Source organism: Haemaphysalis longicornis, unplaced genomic scaffold (genome assembly GCF_048455015.1).
Source record: "Haemaphysalis longicornis isolate Haplotype H1 unplaced genomic scaffold, Haemaphysalis longicornis Haplotype H1 scaffold_6, whole genome shotgun sequence".
NCBI lineage: Eukaryota > Metazoa > Arthropoda > Arachnida > Ixodida > Ixodidae > Haemaphysalis > Haemaphysalis longicornis.
In genome coordinates this window covers 11,213,444-11,231,041 of record NW_027526407.1, presented here as the reverse complement: position 1 = coordinate 11,231,041, position 17,598 = coordinate 11,213,444, and the positions used below count along the sequence as shown (strand labels likewise).

Genomic DNA, 17,598 nt, shown 5'->3' with positions numbered 1-17,598 from the left:
TTTCGTATCTGTCATTGTTTCATTGTTTATTTCTGTGATCCGGTTCCTGTAATTTGGTTTCTACCAGCAGTGATAGCCAGCGTGTTTCTTGTTTTATGCGAGGCCCAGGATATTCTTTTAGGTTTGTGTAATGCTTTGCACCTTGTAGACCCGAATGCCACTCTACTCGGTTCTTATATCCAATTTTACATCTACCCGAATTCCTTTCGGAATTTTATAGTGACCATGATTTTTCTTCGTTTTGAGTCATTCTGGCGGTATTCAAAGGAACTTTTTCAGGTGGCTGCAACGATTCTCTTCCTCTTCTGGCTACTGCGGAAAACCCGATTATCTGAGATTGTTATTTGATATGTCCTGGCCTTGTCTAATACGGTGTTTCGAACACCTCAGTTAGTTTCATATTGTCTCTTCAGAGTTCTTCTCCAACTCTGCGTTTCAACAGCCCATGATTATGGCACTTGCCCTTGCCTATCATAACAACGCCTACACAATGCTTACAGATGGGCTTGAAATGACGTCGGTTTCTTTTCATTTTCACGCTTCGGTGTTTTCAAGTTCATTTCCAGCTCATTAGTTCGGAGAAAAATGGGGTTATTTGTAAATGCAATCTGTGCCTATATTTCCTGCGGTCATTTCTCCCGGCAATACCTGTGAGCACATCCTCTCGACTACTTGGAATGCATATGGAAAGGTTATTCGAGCACGTTCTCTTACCTGCTTCTCTTACGTCTTACCTTAGCCATCCGTGAATCAATAAAAACTTGGAATAGCAAACGATGGTCAAAAAGAGTTCACACAATACCAAATGAATTAAATAAAGTGTGTGTGTAGTTGCGCTACTTCTTTTATTACGAAGCGTGCGGTTGCTGATAATTTTGGTGGGCGAAACGTTCATTACCCTTGGTCCCGTGCTTGCATTCGTCCAATTGGTTCTACGCTGATTCTCTCATATTCCTAATGATCGGCGTTAGCCTTTATTTCCCAGTTCTGTCTAGTAGCTTTTACATGTAGGCTGTGCAGTTTGGAGTACCTAGCGATATCGTTTGCATTGACGGTTTGTGCAAGCTTTACAAAGGACAGACCTATTGCAATCAGCCGATCACGCTGGGTTTATCGCACATTTTGTTCACCCGTGGTGCCCGCCTATTGATCTGCCTTCTGCAATGTGTCAATTCAGAGTGCCTTTGGCGTTGCCATGGCATGATTGCGTCTGCCCTATTAGGTTGTTCATGTTGTGTTCGCTCCCAAAAGAATTCCTTTTCTCAGCTGCCTGTGTCAGTGAAGCATCGTCTTGCTTTTCATTAATATTGAGGTCTAGATGTGTCTTGAAAGCAATGCACTATGCCATTTTATAATTGGTCCTGTACAGAAAGGGTAACATTGGTAAATCTGAGCACTGCTGTTGGTAGTGTCCGCAACTTCCAAGCATGTGTTTTCCGCTGTTCTTTATCCAATTAGAAACCACAAATGCACAACGCACTCTTGTTTGAGCTAAAGAACACTCCGCATATTTTATTCCGAAGGCTCCATAATTTGCCCAGAGGTTAGGTGGTATGTTCTAGACTGATCATTTTAACATCTTGTGCTGTGGGCTGTGTTTCGTGGTGCCTGTCAATTCATGCGAAGTTAGTTGTGTTCATTGCTAGTTTGCTATTTTTTTCATGAATTTATTTTTACAGTGAAAGTTGCGTATCTTTTTTTGCTTATAATTCTAACTTTCTTGTTTACAATTCCACGTTTTTTTTTCTTTTGATAAAATGTGACCCAGTCATTTCATAAGCAAAAATTTTATTTCAATGTCACACTGTAGGAGTCACAAGACAGGGTTTCTATCCCTAACGCATTACAGCATTCGCCCTAACACATTCACGGTTCTATACAAACTTTTTGAGAATTGATTTTGTATTCCAGCTGCCTTATTATTCGCAGTTGTACTAAAAGATAGCGGACATTTTCTGTAAACCTCAACGTACCGCATTTCCCTTTATTTATTTATATGTCGCCCCACCTAATGCAATTAATTCCCGGGTGTGACTGACCCACAGCTACCACAGTTTAGAATGCTAAGCAAAGGCGGTACCCCGTTACCAGATCTGGCAATGCTAAGCCTCAAAGGTTTTTCGGCACATCTCCAAAAGACGTCACTTCACGAATTTTCAGTTTTCAGTAAAGAAATGTTTTGGCTAATAGAAGAGCACGCTGCCGGCGGCGTTTTAGGGACATTCTCGTGGGGCTTCTGCCCTCAGCAGCATTGTACCGATGTCATCAAGTAACCGTTAGCGTTGATGTTGTTCGCGACCTCAGTTCGGTTTTCCTCCGGTCCCCGTAACCGTTGTCGACGTACGCCCCCGATGCATTCTCTGCAGCTAAAGTACCAAGTTTAACTGCTACCTTGCTGCAGCTATTGTGCCATGGGCAATATGAGACGCAGACGCATGTAAGAACAAAATTACCCGTTTACTATGCCATGCACTTTCAAAACCCTATTCTCGCAGGCCAGAAACACTAAACAGAACGGACCTCTGGAGTTGATTACCATAGCCGTTCCCTTCAAAGTTATTGACTAGGAGTAATTCGCAGCTTACTCCTGTACAGTTCACAACTTTACTCAGTTCTTTTTAGTGCTCTGCATGAAAAATATGATTACATTTTTGTCTCTTTGGTGTCCGCGCCAGAAAAAGCTAATGAATATAGGAATCATAATGTCAATTTCGCAGCACCATCGTAATGATAAGCAGAGCTCGCTGTCATTATCAATAATGCGTGGCCACAAGTGGAGGCGTGAAACGCTAGAGGTGCGAACAAACTGAACAGTGATCCTTGAGTTTGACACGTTGTCCCCATTCCCAATTCCATCCGTGTTTACGCGGCCTAAAATGTTGAAGGTGGCACTTGCCGAGTCCACCGCTACTTCCTACAAAGCTTTTGTTTCCACGACCTTGCGTTATCGGAGTAGAGATTGAGGGACATCACTTTGAAATCAATTGCCTACTATCGAGTTGGAACGCGAACTTCAAAAATACGTAAAAACGGATGGGAGTATGAAGGAGGAAGCAGGGTACCCGGCGTATTTTATTGTCGCACAATGCACACATTTATGTGAACCTGCTCGTGTACGGACAAAAGGACCATCGGAAATAGACGCACTGTTTTTTCCGTTGCATGGGAATGGCCCGAAAATATTTGAATACAACTCTACTTGTGCCTCTCAGAACCGGCACGTTATAGCCCTCGATCAATCGCCATTGGATGGACCATTTTGTTTAGCGTCATATCATGTGTTCATCGTTGAGAAACACAATGCAACGATGCTTCTTAGGTGCTGCGCGTTGTCGTCTCCGTCATGCCGGAATTGCTCGCGTAAAGCGGGCATTCATTTGTCTGTTTCGGTGCTTTTTCAGCGGGAGAATGGGATGCGGATGGCCTGCAGGTTCGCGAAAGGCCCCACTCAGTGTTTATGTGGTGTTGTGGCGGGTTTGGCAAAACTGCGTCATTTAGAACTTCACCTCCAGAAGCTTCGGATTGTTGTTTCCTTTGCGGAGGCTTCAGAATTTTCTACATGCAAAGTTGCCGGCCTTTGTACGGCTAGGTGCTATTTAGAATTTGCCAGACACGCTCTGGGCGTCAGGAATTTCGGACAGATACTCGCTGATGTGAGTCACGCGTCGGCAGGGTAACCTCGGAAGACGAGTAGTTTGTAAGTGCAAACCACTGGTGAAATAGCCGGATTGTGCATAATGGTGGATCCATGATGACTATAGATTGTGCGCCATGCTTTGGTTCTTCTCAGAATGCGGTGTTGCAGCGCAGCAGGTGGGCGGGTGACATTTACGTTGTTTCGTATCCTTGTAGCGGCTAGAAAAAGGCACGATAGGGCAAACAGCCACTGCGACGGAGGCCATGTAGTGACATACGCCTGTCAACTAGGAAAACTAGCGTGGTGTCTCGACGTACGCGCTGAGAACACCGAATACCTGAGCGTAGTGCCTCGACGGCATGTAGCGGGTATTTTGAATTCTGGCGGTTTCTGCCCGGAAACCGGCAACGAATAATAGCTGTGAAGGATTCCACAGATGCACTGATGTTTCCGGCACCATAACACTAAGCACATGTCTGTTCCCGATTTATTTCATTGTCGGCTCACTGGAAGAGAATCGTCGTGTCTTCAAGAAATGATACGAGGTGTTCATTTTGTTGTTGCCTGCGTGTGTGTCTCAAGAGTTCTGGATGTTCTTTACGTACAATCCCAGTGAACGTTGTTATGCGGTGATTTCAAATAACGCAGAAGTCGATAGAGTTCTTTGATGGTTCTCAAAGCATTTGTGATAAATTTCTTGCAGGTAAGCAATACTTTCCCAAGTGTTTCTTCCGGCTGTTACCCACCTATGATTCTACCCGATGCAACCTTTCCCGCACCAAAGTGAGAGCATGTCATCAGGGCCTATCAGCCTATCTAGGCCTCTCCCATATATCTGCAATTTCCCAAGTGCTGTGCTAACTGAGACCATTTTATACCTGTAAACTTCATCTCGTTTGCCCATCTAACCTTCTACCGCACTCTGCCATGCTTGCTTCTCTAGGGATCCGCTCGGTTACTCTTAATGACGAACGGGTATCCTGCCTTCCCTTTACATGCCCTGCCCACACCCACATCTTCGTAATTACCACTAAACTGTCCTTAACATGCGTTTGTTCCCAGACCCACGTCGCTGACCTCTTGTCCATTTATGTAACACCTGTCATTTTTCGTTCCATTACTAGCTGAGTCATCCTCAATTTAAGTTGAACCATTTCCGTAAGCCTCCAAGTTTCGGCCCCGTAGGTGAGTACCGGTAATACGCAGCTGTCATGCCCTTTCTTCTTCAGTGACATCGGCAGGCTGCCATTCATTATCTCAGACAACCACAATGTACATGACGGTGTATTTGAAACCGAAAGTTTTTCCTACCACGTTTTGAATCCCTTTGCTCTTGTGCTCCTGTTCCTAGCAGAGTACATTCCTGTTGGTTGTCTTGGCTGTCGGAAAACAGAAAGAAGGCACCGCACTTCTCCGCCGCGTTTTTAAAGTGGCGGGAAACATTTCTACGCGTAAGGTGTACCCCGACTGCTTCTTTTTTTATCCCGAATGTGCCCTGCTGAAAACTGCAAGAAAACAGAGCAATCATAAGAGCGTAAGGCACGCGGCAATGTTTTTGCTTATAAAATAGGTGTTGCGTAACTAGTGCAGGTTTGCAGCAGCCAATTTTGTATCGCGCAGTCTGGAAGCCGCAATAGTGAGCACCTGCAATTGCTCCGTGGAGCTGTATAGGCACTAGTTGCGGGGAGAGGATGATTTAGCTAAAAATTGTCGCTGCTGCTCAGGCTCTCCCCGGTTGGGCAAAACAGGTTGTTTTATAGGACAGGACAGTCATGATACGTTGGAGGCGTTGTGGACCTTTAGGTCAAATAATGACTGTAGCAGCACCACATCGATGGGTTTGAAGAATAGAAAAAATGAGTTATCTGAATGCGGTGTAGGTATGGTCACAAAACTGCAGTACATTACTTCATAGTAAAACATCGCTTAATATTTAGCGGTATTTGCGACTGCGTTGTTTCTGATTCTTTCATTGTACGAGAAAAAAAGTGCTGACGATTAGGATATTCCCTAATGCGCCACTTGAGTGCAGGTATTAAGTCGAGTAATTTAGGCAAACATTTATGCCGTTGGTGAAAGCAATCGTCTCTGTCGGCGGCTGCGGGAACCGCAGAGTCTTCTTCGCGACGGCACAAACTGCTGCTTCAGAGGCGCGTGCATCTGGATGATGTAGTCGGTTACGCTGAGCCTCTTCTCAGGCATCTCATTTAGCTGCAACGGCCTACGAACCACTTCGTGTCAGGAAGTGGTCGTGTCATGGGCGAATGCAGGCCAGTGCGTGTTACTGCGACGTTATCTTCCAGCAGGTCATCGCCGCGTAGCGCGCCTCCCTCACCACGTCTCTTCTCTCATGACACTGGCGCCATACTCTTGTACTGGGCTTTCTTCCGCGGTCTCTCTTCATTTTTTGATTCGGAGCATCTTACAGTCTGAACATGTCCCACGTCGGCGTCCGCACTCACACTGCGCATGCGGAACTCTCCTCCTTCCCTTTCTCCCACAGCTGCGCAATACTCCGGCCACTTCTTCTGTCGTACCAGCTGCGTGCACTTCGCTTTCGCTTCTCCCGCATTCTCGCTTCTGCTTTCGCGGCGCATGCTGGGCGCTTGCGCATCTCTCCTCCTCTCGTCTCCTCTCCTTTAACCTTGAATGCAAACCGGGTGGCGCGCTGCGCGCGTTCAGTTCAGCGCTTGCTGCGGTTGACTTCACTTTACTCCTTTCTTCCGATGAAGTGTGATGGAAGCAACAGTCCCGTCAGTTAGTGGGTCGGCGCAAGCAAGCGTCAGCACCACCCCACAAACTAACAGCAACGATACGTCCACTGAAGACAAAGCTGCGCAGCGAAGGGCACGCGACGCTGAGCGCAAACGCTCGAAGCGAGCGGTGGACCCTGAGCTTTATCGGCGCGAATGCTCGGCGCTTGCGCATCTCTCCTCCTCTCGTCTCCTCTCTTTCAACCTTGAATGTAAATCGGGTAGCGCGCTGTGCGCGTTCAGTTAAGCTCTTGCTGCGGTTGACTCCACTTCACTCCGTTCTTCAGATGAAGTTCTACGAACACAACGGAAGCACAACGGAACCCCGCGATGCTCCGCATCTACTCAGCGTTTCCTTCGGGAAGATAGGGCTAATTTTTTTTTTCTTGTTTTCTCGGTTACATCGAGGGGCACGGGCGAATGACTTTGCGGAACCACATAAGCATCGGCATAAAAGCACTGCTGTAAAATACAAGGTTTGATCCAGCGTAGGTTCCAAATGTATGCTTCATTTATGTCCTGTATTCTATGCTCTATGGATATGTTCTACAGAACTAATAAGCAACACGCCCCGACCAATGCTCTAACTTACACCAATACCTACCTCTCACTGCAGTTAGGACACATTACGTGACTTGTTGATTAGCACCCACACAAACAAGTCGTTGGTAAGTTGCAACCATTTCGGGCCAATATGTTTCTGCCACCGCGCATTTCTCTTGATGTATTTTGTCAGATTGATCCCAGAAATATGAAAAAGGATGGAATTGAGAATTATTGTCTATTGAATGATATTAGATGACCCGATAGAACTGCAGGAAACATTCAACAGTACCGAGCATTCGCAACCTTCGTAACGAGGTGACAACAGGCCTTGCGGTGGTGTTCAGTATTAAATAACGCAATTTTAGTTATAGTACCAGTGAGGCCAGAATTTTGTATCTCAGCAACACAGCGCGTACTTGTGATTGTGGTCTTTGGAGACTTGGTAAATGATACACCGCGTGTAACAGATAAGGGTTTACTATACAAAAGGTGCAAACATCAGTGAATGCAAGACCTGTTGAATTATGCAAGTACAACTTATTTGGTCCGACTCAATAAAACATGTGCCTTTGGTGATTACTCTGAATGCTTTCAGTATAAGTAGTGCTCCAGCAAGAGAAGAATAAAAGTAAATAATTGTAATTACGTTTCAGTCAAGAGCCTTAGGAAGACCTATACTGAAAAGATAACATTTAAAAGTATATAAAAATAGATCCCAACCCCTGGAGTATGGAGACCTCATAGAGCTCGCGGCAGTCAAAATGCGGAAAACCATTTCTTCGCTTTGCTATGTTGTCCGACTGGCTGGAGGTACGTATAAAAACAGGGCTGGCCACAGATAATCAAGAAGTTCGAAGCACAGTCGTAACTCGTAGCTGCGGAAAACCGTAGTGTTCTTAAAATGGCCATAAGGAGGGGTAAGAGGCCGGGCGTTATTGAAATTGTGAAGACCAACGCCATTTCTCATAAACAACAACGAAAACAAACATCGGGCACAGTACGGCATACAACAATGATGTGCGAAAGCTGGAAACATAAGCTAATGTTCGTGTTTGCGTGCACCATTTGCGCGCACCGTTTGCGTTTGCGGCAGGGTAATCAACTCTGAATATCTCTTAATAACGTATTCTCCAGAAATTATTCTCTTTTTTTTTTGTGAAAGGCCGTTTGCCTTTGCTAGGTTTTCTGGGGAACAAATCTGTTGTGGCTGTGTTTTTTTTTTGACCGAAACACTCATTTTTATTTGTCTTATTTGCAGAGTCCAAAGGTAAGGAATTAAGATGTACTTGCATATTATCCCTGGGGGAATATTTTTCATGAAAGTGCTGGAGGTACTCGGCGTTTATCTATTTTTCGTACGGATAGAGAGCTGTTTCTGTAGATGCGGACACATTAATCGATGGTAAAGTCAACATTGATATTATTGTTTTTATAGAATATCAATGACAGTCTTTTTACAGCACAAGGATAAGGGAATTTTGCAATGTAGTTACAATGTAGCAAACCCTTTGCGAAATTTCTCAGTGGTAATGTTTCCATTAAGATTTCTCTGAAATCGCCTACGAAATATTATGGTGTGTAGTAAGTAAAAAAAGTGTGTTTTATGTAGCCATCCATATATATATATATATATATATATCAAAGTTGCAGTCCTTATTGCCAGTGCTGTTTGGCGTTTTAACAGTGTTTTATAGTGCCGAATGAGGTCAGATTGCATTTTTTTTTTGCAGGAATAAATAATTGAAAACTCAAGTCGAGAAAAAATGCGCCGTTTTTTCCGGAAGCGGGAATCGAACCCACAACCTCCGCATAACGCGTGTGGTGCTCTACCATTGAGCTAGTTCCGCGGCGACTCCCTTCTCGACTATACGGCGGGGTTTTGTATTTACGACTGCTCAGAGCCCGGTCAACTAGCGCCGCCCCTCGACTACCGCGGGAAGACGTAGAACGTCTTTTCCCAGCGGCCGCACGTAAGACGTGGTCGGAAGTCGGGGATAGCCAAAGGCATTTCAGACTGCTGAAGCCAGAACCCTCGTAATGCATTTTGTAGAACAGAGACGTACGGGACGAGGGATTCCGTAAGGACATATATCAAAGTTGCAGTCCTTATTGCCAGTGCTGTTTGGCGTTTTAACAGTGTTTTATAGTGCCGAATGAGGTCAGATTGCATTTTTTTTTTTGCAGAAATAAATAATTGAAAACTCAAGTCGACAAAAAATGCGCCGTTTTTTCCGGAAGCGGGAATCGAACCCACAACCTCCGCATAACGCGTGCGGTGCTCTACCATTGAGCTAGTTCCGCGGCGACTCCCTTCTCGACTATACGGCGGGGTTTTGTATTTACGACTGCTCAGAGCCCGGTCAACTAGCGCCGCCCCTCGACTACCGCGGGAAGACGTAGAACGTCTTTTCCCAGCGGCCGCACGTAAGACGTGGTCGGAAGTCGGGGATAGCCAAAGGCATTTCAGACTGCTGAAGCCTGAACCCTCGTAATGCATTTTGTAGAACAGAGACGTACGGGACGAGGGATTCCGTAAGGACATATATCAAAGTTGAAGTCCTTATTGCCAGTGCTGTTTGGCGTTTTAACAGTGTTTTATAGTGCCGAATGAGGTCAGATTGCATTTTTTTTTGCAGGAATAAATAATTGAAAACTCAAGTCGAGAAAAAATGCGCCGTTTTTTCCGGAAGCGGGAATCGAACCCACAACCTCCGCATAACGCGTGCGGTGCTCTACCATTGAGCTAGTTCCGCGGCGACTCCCTTCTCGACTATACGGCGGGGTTTTGTATTTACGACTGCTCAGAGCCCGGTCAACTAGCGCCGCCCCTCGACTACCGCGGGAAGACGTAGAACGTCTTTTCCCAGCGGCCGCACGTAAGACGTGGTCGGAAGTCGGGGATAGCCAAAGGCATTTCAGACTGCTGAAGCCAGAACCCTCGTAATGCATTTTGTAGAACAGAGACGTACGGGACGAGGGATTCCGTGAGGACATATATCAAAGTTGCAGTCCTTATTGCCAGTGCTGTTTGGCGTTTTAACAGTGTTTTATAGTGCCGAATGAGGTCAGATTGCATTTTTTTTTTGCAGGAATAAATAATTGAAAACTCAAGTCGAGAAAAAATGCGCCGTTTTTTCCGGAAGCGGGAATCGAACCCACAACCTCCGCATAACGCGTGCGGTGCTCTACCATTGAGCTAGTTCCGCGGCGACTCCCTTCTCGACTATACGGCGGGGTTTTGTATTTACGACTGCTCAGAGCCCGGTCAACTAGCGCCGCCCCTCGACTACCGCAGGAAGACGTAGAACGTCTTTTCCCAGCGGCCGCACGTAAGACGTGGTCGGAAGTCGGGGATAGCCAAAGGCATTTCAGACTGCTGAAGCCTGAACCCTCGTAATGCATTTTGTAGAACAGAGACGTACGGGACGAGGGATTCCGTAAGGACATATATCAAAGTTGCAGTCCTTATTGCCAGTGCTGTTTGGCGTTTTAACAGTGTTTTATAGTGCCGAATGAGGTCAGATTGCATTTTTTTTTTTGCAGGAATAAATAATTGAAAACTCAAGTCGAGAAAAAATGCGCCGTTTTTTCCGGAAGCGGGAATCGAACCCACAACCTCCGCATAACGCGTGCGGTGCTCTACCATTGAGCTAGTTCCGCGGCGACTCCCTTCTCGACTATACGGCGGGGTTTTGTATTTACGACTGCTCAGAGCCCGGTCAACTAGCGCCGCCCCTCGACTACCGCGGGAAGATGTAGAACGTCTTTTCCCAGCGGCCGCACGTAAGACGTGGTCGGAAGTCGGGGATAGCCAAAGGCATTTCAGACTGCTGAAGCCAGAACCCTCGTAATGCATTTTGTAGAACAGAGACGTACGGGACGAGGGATTCCGTAAGGACATATATCAAAGTTGCAGTCCTTATTGCCAGTGCTGTTTGGCGTTTTAACAGTGTTTTATAGTGCCGAATGATGTCAGATTGCATTTTTTTTTGCAGGAATAAATAAATGAAAACTCAAGTCGAGAAAAAATGCGCCGTTTTTTCCGGAAGCGGGAATCGAACCCACAACCTCCGCATAACGCGTGCGGTGCTCTACCATTGAGCTAGTTCCGCGGCGACTCCCTTCTCGACTATACGGCGGGGTTTTGTATTTACGACTGCTCAGAGCCCGGTCAACTAGCGCCGCCCCTCGACTACCGCGGGAAGACGTAGAACGTCTTTTCCCAGCGGCCGCACGTAAGACGTGGTCGGAAGTCGGGGATAGCCAAAGGCATTTCAGACTGCTGAAGCCAGAACCCTCGTAATGCATTTTGTAGAACAGAGACGTACGGGACGAGGGATTCCGTAAGGACATATATCAAAGTTGCAGTCCTTATTGCCAGTGCTGTTTGGCGTTTTAACAGTGTTTTATAGTGCCGAATGAGGTCAGATTGCATTTTTTTTTGCAGGAATAAATAATTGAAAACTCAAGTCGAGAAAAAATGCGCCGTTTTCTCCGGAAGCGGGAATCGAACCCACAACCTCCGCATAACGCGTGCGGTGCTCTACCATTGAGCTAGTTCCGCGGCGACTCCCTTCTCGACTATACGGCGGGGTTTTGTATTTACGACTGCTCAGAGCCCGGTCAACTAGCGCCGCCCCTCGACTACCGCGGGAAGACGTAGAACGTCTTTTCCCAGCGGCCGCACGTAAGACGTGGTCGGAAGTCGGGGATAGCCAAAGGCATTTCAGACTGCTGGAGCCAGAACCCTCGTAATGCATTTTGTAGAACAGAGACGTACGGGACGAGGGATTCCGTAAGGGATTCCGTAAAACACTGTTAAAACGCCAAACAGCACTGGCAATAAGGACTGCAACTTTGATATATGTCCTTACGGAATCCCTCGTCCCGTACGTCTCTGTTCTACAAAATGCATTACGAGGGTTCTGGCTTCAGCAGTCTGAAATGCCTTTGGCTATCCCCGACTTCCGACCACGTCTTACGTGCGGCCGCTGGGAAAAGACGTTCTACGTCTTCCCGCGGTAGTCGAGGGGCGGCGCTAGTTGACCGGGCTCTGAGCAGTCGTAAATACAAAACCCCGCCGTATAGTCGAGAAGGGAGTCGCCGCGGAACTAGCTCAATGGTAGAGCACCGCACGCGTTATGCGGAGGTTGTGGGTTCGATTCCCGCTTCCGGAAAAAACGGCGCATTTTTTCTCGACTTGAGTTTTCCATTCTTTATTCCTGCAAAAAAAAAATGCAATCTGACCTCATTCGGCACTATAAAACACTGTTAAAACGCCAAACAGCACTGGCAATAAGGACTGCAACTTTGATATATGTCCTTACGGAATCCCTCGTCCCGTACGTCTCTGTTCTACATATATATATATATATATATATATATATATATATATATATATATATATATATATATATATATATATATATATATATATATATATATATATATATATATATATATAAACCCGACTATATCGAACCCGTTTGCATCGAATTATCCTCTACATCGAAGTAGTATTTCTGCGCACAGAATGTATTCTATGAGAATGTATGGCAAAAATTACGCTTACATCGAACAGAAATAGCAGCAACTACCGATATATCGAACGCCAGCGGCGCAAAAGTGCCCCCCCAAGTTGGCTTTCCGTTGCGGCAGAGGAGAAACCCGCCGACGCACCCGCGAAAAGTGGTTGAGCCCGGCGGTTCCTGTGCAGCCCCAACATAAAAATGATCCTGGCCCTCCCGCCCTGTTTGCTCAGACAGCCAATCACAGGCTGTTGCCACTTCAGTTCTCTCGTCGCTGGAGAGGCGCGCGTTGTTCTATTAGCTGTTTTTGCGTTCGGATTGTTTGAAATGCCGGCGTGTGTTGGACTTGTACTGTGTAGCCGTGATGGCTAGCGCGAAGCGGCAGTAGCTGCCTTTCGCCTTGAAGCTGGAAATTATAAACAGTGGAACGTGGTGAGAAGAAGTCCGTCGTCGGCGCGGCTTCGCGGCGACGACGCGCTTCGCAGTCGACGACGCGCTTCGACGACGCGCTTGATTGATTGATTGTAGGGTTTAACGCGCCGACGCAACGCAGGCGATGAGGCGCGTCGTAGTGGAGGGCTACGGATTAATTTTGACCACCTGGGGATCTTTAACGTGCGCCGAAATCTCGTACACACGGGCGTTTTTGCTTTTCGCCTCCATCAGAAAAGCAGCCGCCGCGGTCGGGAATCGAACCCGCGACCTCGTGCTCAGCAGCGCAACGCCTTAGCCACTGAGCCACCGCGGCGGGTTCGACGACGCGCTTCGCTGCCAGCTTCGCAGGCAGCGAAGCTGCTTAAACAGAAGAAAATTCAGGACTACTTCGTGCGGAAGTGAGGTTGTTTCATTAATAAAGTGCTTTCATAAACGGTAGGTGCTTTTATGCTGTGCAATTCTTCAGCATGCATATATCGAACTCGCGGGCGTTTTTTTGCGAGTTCGGTATAACCGGGTGTGACTGTGTATATATATATATATATATATATATATATATATATATATATATATATATATATATATATATATATGTTGTCGCTAAAGGTGAACCCAAGTAGCATGCTCCTTGTAAATATTTAGAGGGAATAATTTTAGCAGGTTCTTTAAATACTTAAGATTTTTGTAAATGTTTTTGCGTGATGGATTCCTCGCTATCTATGTCCTTAAAAAGGCGTGTAATTTCGAGGAAATAACAAGTTCAATGAGATTAAACATTAATATCATCAATGTTTTCTTTCATTTGCAGCAAAAGAAGGTAAGGCCAATGTTAAATATTTTTACGCTGTAGAAGCATATTTTCGGGAATTGAGAATGCGTATAGGCGCTAATTTAGCAGTGAGATTTCTGGGAACCTCATAATGCCTAATTCCTACTACGAAAAATGCGTAGGTCTGTTTTGCTACTGTGTCCACCGGTCAATGTTAAACGGTGCCCTTAACATTGCTCGTCCCAGATGTTATTTGGGTAGATTGTTTTTCTCTCTTACTACAGTGATCGCAGCAAAAGTTCCAATGCAGTGGGACACAGTACTTTATGTTGAGGCACAAAGCCGAATAATTAGATATAAATTAGAGCAAGTGCTTCTTCGAAACAAATGACGTATTCGCACGATGTTGATATTGCTAGTCGTTTCGTAGAGTACCCACTAACAGAAATGTTCATTGGAATGTATATTTTTTTTTTTTGCAGAGGCGTTTAGTGGATTGTGTATTTCTTTTTAGCACCTTTCTGGTGGAGAACTTGTCATTCGGTAAATACATTGCGAACTGCATGAAAGTATGAAGTTATTACAAGCTCGACATGGTAATCTGCCTAAAATGTGAATATTTATGCTCTTGTGTGTGGCTTTCTCACTGCTTATTGTAATATGGCCTTGGTGGAAACGCGTTAAGAAACTGTCTACAATTAAACTACGCAAAGAAAGCGGTAAGCAGTGCCTGGCGATGAATTCATAACAAAAAACAAGACATATACGCATAGTGTACCTTCATCCCGTCAGGTAACGCTGACCGGGTGGGGACGCCGGCGAAGGGCGTGTTGATGCTGTATCCCACTTCCGCCGTAACCCTGTCTACTAAAACTGGAACTTGGTGTGGCCCTGCTTATTTTTAGGTAAGCCTAGTAGCCTTTATGTTGGTGAAAAGTCGCTGGTATTTGTGTTTGATTTAGTTTTATATCTTCTCGTAACAAAACAGTTTTTTCGGTTCGCGATTTGGTCGTTGTTTGCAGTCAAGTGATCTCACGGCAATGTCGACGCAGGTGAGGTAGATGACCGAGTTTGGTAAATAACTTTCCCCCAATCCCCAATTATTAAATATGCCAAATTCAGCAGACATTTTAAGTAACGCTGGTCGGCAACTGTTCGGCTCTGATGAAAGACAACAAAAATTAGCGATTAGAAGTTTTTGCGTGATTAGGGCGTTTTAACAAAGAATCTCAGCTTGGATACCTGTCCTCCTCTGTGGTTAGATTGTTCGGGTGGTGCGGGACTGGAACACCCATTGGAACGTTATTTTGTATTGAAAACTTTCAAACCTGCTTTATAATGGCCCGGCGAAGGCGCTAGGCCAAGGAGGAGAAGAGATGAAGTGACATTTATTGCTTTCACAAGAAGTGTTGTTGACACAGGAAAATAAATGTAGCAAAAACATTGTTCTCACAAGCACAGGCGAGTATCACGAGCCGTAATACCGTATTCTTCAGCCGACCAAATTGAGAATCACAGAAAAAGTGGTGCTGAGCACAAATATCACCTTTTCATTAGTGGTGAATTTAGAATTTAAAGAAAAGTATTCTTCGGAATTGTTTAGAATGCTCTGTTTTTCAGCTAGAGTGATCAAAAAGTTTAGTGTTTCCGAATTTCGAGTTCTGCACATTTTTGAGAAATCTGTTTCGTTCAATCCGTCTTTGCAATAATTGCTCTAAATTGTTTGTTAAAAATGAACCATGATAATACAGTGCTTGGAGTTGAAACCTTGCATAAGCGGGACTACTCGCGTTGCATTGAAGTAGGCCGATCTGCTTCAGAGGCAGTAGGCCGCGCTGGTTAGGAGCCTTAGACAAGTGGCCCGTGCAACAGGTCCAGCTCTTGTTCTCACAGGACGCTGTTGAAGCCTACATTTTAAACAGTGGCCTTCAGCATCCCAGTGAGATGGTCTTTAGTTCTCCAAAACACAGCACACCAAAATGTACTTTTTCACAGGATCATGCTGATATAGAGCAAAGTGGGACAATGTTAATTGGCAATGTTAATAGTTTTCAGAATCTAGCCTGGGTCACTCGTAATACTTACACAACGTCTACTGCAGTGCCGTCAAAACAATCTGCCTTTCGAAAGGCGTGCATAAACGTGGAAAACTAGACACGCACTCATCTGGTAAACATGTATCCCTCATGCGAATGCGTCGGGGCCAAGCATGGACGTTGTTAGACGGGGATAGAAGCATGATTTTCACGGCCAATGCAAAAGGGATGTTGCTTTATTTCTATAATAAAGTGTGCGTGCCCGGCTAACTCTATCGCCATTGGGTTAATCTCTTACACAAGCTGTACGTCCCGTACGTTATACAGGTAATTACGAATTGCCAGTGCTGAGAATTAATGCTTGTTTTCGCTCGCTATGCGATGGAAGCAATTCTCTTGTTTAACTATGCCATTAGGTTTAACGTTTGCACGTAGTTTTGTTCACTTTATCGGTTTTGTACGATGCTTGTCGTTACAACAGACTCCCATTAACTTATTGCTTTATTATTGGTACATAAAGTGCATAAAGAAGTTCAAAGCACGAGTTGGCATCCTATGGGTCGTGAAATGTGCCGATTAATGCACATCCCCTGAGGCACTTCCTTAAAACACGAATGTCCTACTCAGTAAAGACTTTTAAAGGTTTCTCTACACTTATTGCCTTGTTTACGTCACCAACCTTATTGGGCGATTATGGTCCAGCAGGACTCACAAAAGTTCACAGCAATCCTAGAAGATACGAAATAGATTCTGCTGAGGCACAACAGCCAGGAGCAACCACGTCACCTATCATGGCAAATGTATTTCGTCACCAACCGAAGTCAATCATTAAAAATGATAGAAGCGTGTCTTGCTCCTATTTGTGCTGCCTTCAAATTCTGCCGCAGCTTTAGGGGTACTTCCGTGTTGCAACCGACAACCATGCATTTTGATGGCATTGGTGTTTGAAAGCTCATACGCGTAGGCTTTGTAGGTGAGCTTTCAAAAGCGCAGTTTTTCTGCGGTTTAGAAAATCTGGCTGCCAGCAGCGTACTGGCTGCCAGTACCCCGACAGGACACCGACAGCCGACAGTACTGCGCGTAAATGTGAAATTACAAGAGTTAGATCTAACTACGGTTACGAAAGGCTGCAACATCAATTACCTACTCCATTAAATACCGCGGAGTCGACCTCTAGCAATATAGAGGTTTTATATTCACTTACCAAAAGAGTGTTTTTTTGTTTTATGTGAATTTCAGGGATGAGCATTTTGTTTACACGCTTGTTCTGTCGCTTAGATTTTTTTTGGAGATTGAAGCCTAATTTCATCAGTTGCTAGGTTTTACTATGCCGTTAATTATTATTATTTATTGCCACGTCGAAGAAACTGTGTTCCATTTTTCTTTCGGGGCATTTCTGTGGACCAAATATACCCCAACTGTAACGGGGCGCTGACATTCGTCGATCCAATTAACTGAAAATTTCTCAGCGCCCACACCAGTGGCGTTTTCTGTGCCTAAATAAACTCTCTCTACGGTTGAAGCTTGAGGTATTCAAGATAGCTTGAAGCTTTATTAAAATTTGTGAGCGTGCGAATCTAATAAAATCAATATCTTTCAACCAAATATTCCGGTTGGAGAAGTTACAGACACCTACTTATTGCGCGGCAATTACGCTGCAAAAGATGAAATGGAGGCAACGGTTCAGTGTGGCCTGCAACACAATGGCCTCTGTACTGCAAAAAAGAGTAACGCTCAAAGCTAACCTAGCGCAGTTGTTTTTAACTTGCTCGGATATTTTTTGGCGCCAAAGGCGTAAAAATGCAAAGCTCACCCAAAATCCCACAATAAACTGCGACGTCAAAGAATATAAAAACAGTAACCAAATATCCTGTCTCTTTCATGTACAATTTTT

At 45.2% G+C, this 17,598-nt stretch overlaps 1 protein-coding gene across 2 annotated transcripts in view; it reads left to right on the top strand.

Moving 5' to 3' along the window:
- The window catches only part of LOC144142233 (uncharacterized), a 153,683-nt gene that overhangs the window by 134,579 nt on the left and 1,506 nt on the right, over nucleotides 1-17,598 (top strand). For both annotated transcript variants that reach the window (XR_013316907.1, XR_013316906.1), the window contains exon 6: nucleotides 8,195-14,573. The gene's annotated coding sequence lies outside the window, so the exon portion shown is untranslated. The remainder of the gene's footprint in view (nucleotides 1-8,194; nucleotides 14,574-17,598) is intronic.